Source organism: Arachis duranensis, chromosome 5, assembly GCF_000817695.3.
Source record: "Arachis duranensis cultivar V14167 chromosome 5, aradu.V14167.gnm2.J7QH, whole genome shotgun sequence".
Taxonomy (NCBI): domain Eukaryota; kingdom Viridiplantae; phylum Streptophyta; class Magnoliopsida; order Fabales; family Fabaceae; genus Arachis; species Arachis duranensis.
This window is the reverse complement of record NC_029776.3, coordinates 88,218,049-88,221,073: the sequence shown is the minus strand read 5'-3', so window position 1 is coordinate 88,221,073 and position 3,025 is coordinate 88,218,049. Positions and strand designations below refer to the sequence as shown.

The following is a 3,025-nucleotide window of genomic DNA, read 5'->3' as shown; positions in this document are numbered from 1 at the left end:
TTTTATATCACAGGGGATTATATTTATCTTTTTCAATTAAAAAATTTGATTAAGAGCACTCACTTCATCAATTATATAACAAAAAAAAATTTCGTTGGTTTTTTAAATAAATATCTTTTTAAATATTTGTCAAAGATGTCAATTCAAATTTTCAATTCAATCTGGTTAAAGATGAAAAAAAAACAAGAAAGAAATAAGAATTCAAAAGATAAGAAAAAGAGAAAGGAGAGAAAAAAGAAGATTAGGATGGATGGAAGAAAAAAGACTCAGAAAAGGGAGAAAAAAAAGAAGAAAAAAAAGAAAGAGGAGGAAAAAGAGATGATAGAAAAAGTGAAAAATAAAGGACATGAGATGATTTTTATTACATTTTTCTTTTTTTTTTGACATTATCATAAAATTTACCCATTATTTGTAGAAGTACATCTATCATACATCTTTGCGATTTCTTTTTGTTCATCCTCTCCATGCCTTATTGGTCAAGACATGTACAAATGATGATCATTGGATGTCTCTTTTATCATTTTTTATACTTTTCTTTTTTCTTATCCTTCAATTGATCGTTGGTTTTGTCTTTGGTGGGAAAAGTATTTTCTGAACTTTGGTGGACCAGATAGAAAGATGCTATTTCAATGGTGAGGATAGCGTCCGTACGAAAATTATTGAAAATTATGTATTTGACCCAAAACTTGATCAAATTACAAACCAATTCAGCTTGGTCTGATTCAATTGAAATGATAAGACCCGGTTTATTAGTTTTTTTTTTACGAAATGGATTACCTTTTCTCTTGTAATATAAATAAATGGCAAATAAAATTCAATAATTAAGCTCGAACACAGAGTTTGAAGTTTGAAGTTTGAAGCTTGAAGTTAGACTGCTAGGGATAAGCGAAGAAGATAATCGCATTGGATCTGATCAAATTGAATAAAAATGAGTTTGTTGAGTCCAAAAATAGAGAAGCTAGTGAAAAGGATAACCATTGCTGCAACCATCACCGCTTCCTATTTTCTCTTGACAGCTGATTATGGCCCTCAGTCCAACGCTCTCGACCCTGTGTGTAATCTTTCTTTTTCTGTCATTCAAAAGCTTTAATCTTTACCCTTTTCTTTATCTGGTTCCTTTTCTATATTATTGTTATTATTATTGGATAAATGTTCTAATTTTTCCCAAATTTCTCAGTTGATTTTCTGGTTTATGGGCTATTACTTATTAGTTGTAAGCTTTATGGTTGCAATTTAAAATTTTTTGTCTCAAACAAAGCTCAAGTTAGCTCATCTAATATTTGGTATTGGTTATTATCATATTCTATTCGAAAAAATTTGAACAAAGGAGTGTTTCTGAGGTATTCAAATTGATACCTATTGAATGAATGCTGATCTTAATTTAAAACTTTATTCAGAATCTATTGATGAATTGGGGGTTGGACCACCATGATTATTCTACTCGTGCATGGTTCCCTTCCCAAAAACTATTCAAATAATCAAATATCAATACTTTCATTTTTGCAAGTACATGCAATTGCTTGTGGATGAGCTGTAAAATGTTGCACTAATAACTAACTATGTATATTAGAAACTATGGCTTTGCAATAGAGATAAGTATGTGCCTTTTGTAATTAGAATGCTATTTCTAGAACCTCTTTTCTAGTTGTACTCTGAAAATTAATTTCCTTATTTAAGTCACTTTTTTCAAGTATCATTGAATAAATCTTGTTAATAGAATGCATAGTTTGAGCCCTTGATGTTTATGTGCTTCACTGGCAAGAGTGCCTGAATGTCAATACATCAATCTACGATTTTCAAAACCCAAAAGCTTCAGAACATGTTTGATTTACAGTTTTTATTAAAAGCATCTGTTAGTCTTATTATTTAAGTTTATGTTATCTTAATGGCATGTTAAGAAGCAAATACTTTTAGCTTAGAGTACTGTGAAGGAGTACATTTTCGGATCAAAGAGAGTCTCAAGAAAATCACCTGGCGAAATTGGACAACGGCAAGGAGAATCCATAAACTTATCTTCATACTATGATCATAAACATTTGATTCATCTTGTTGAGGTAAGATTTTTTTTTTAGCCATTTGCATATGTGAATTAATGTTGTCTAATAAAAGGATTTAATGACAAGAAATGTTCGATATACTCATTTTACATGAGAAAATGTGCCGACTCAAGTTCAGTACCAATGGCATAAATGGCATAAATATTTCATTTATCTTTTGTTAACTTTCCTCCCCTTTTATTTGGATCTTGTGGCCTATCATATAAAATGATGCATTCACAAGTGTATATTTTCGTTAAGAACCAACCTTCATATTGTGTAAAGTGAGCAAATAGTTCTCATCATTATTGAATGAGCAGCATATCCAACATTATAACACCTAAGTATGATGAAGAGAGAAAAACAAAAACACCGCAAAAAAAAATATTAGATATGTACTCTTCACCTATAATAATCGTTAAAATATCATTTAATATGTTTTATGCTCTTTACTCTTACTTTTTCTCTACAACCAACATATTATTATTTTCTCTCCAATTCCTTTCATCAAGTAAAAGATAAGAAGAAAAAATATTTTTACTTTCTTCATCCAAGTAACAAGATTATAGGTATTTTTCTTCCCATTTTTTACTTCTCATCCAACTTTTTTTTTTCATTCAATCAAAAACGTTGATGTCACAAGATTCAAGGAACCAACAAATGAACACAATATCTTGGCATTCCAACAAAAAATAGTGAAAATACAAGGCCATGATCAACAAAGCTATTCACTTTTCACACTTTTAGCCTTTTATAAAATGAAAAAAAAATGAAAAGTTTTGCCAGAAGTAAGGAGCCATGCTTCAATGAATCAAATCATAAACTAAATTGAACATCCTAACCAGCCCAACAAAAAAGGGGAAGGGGTGTGTCATAACCAACACTCATCTAATCCAATCATTGTTCCTTGAAGTAGTAGTCTTAAAAAAACACATTCAACTTTGTTGTTGTGGATCTATGGTGTAATTCAATGATGAAATCTTTGTAAT

The 3,025-nt window shown here is 30.0% G+C and overlaps 1 pseudogene; it reads left to right on the top strand.

Moving 5' to 3' along the window:
- Positions 1-928: 928 nt before the first annotated feature.
- Positions 929-2,007, top strand: LOC110281264 (uncharacterized; annotated as a pseudogene).
- Positions 2,008-3,025: the final 1,018 nt, after the last annotated feature.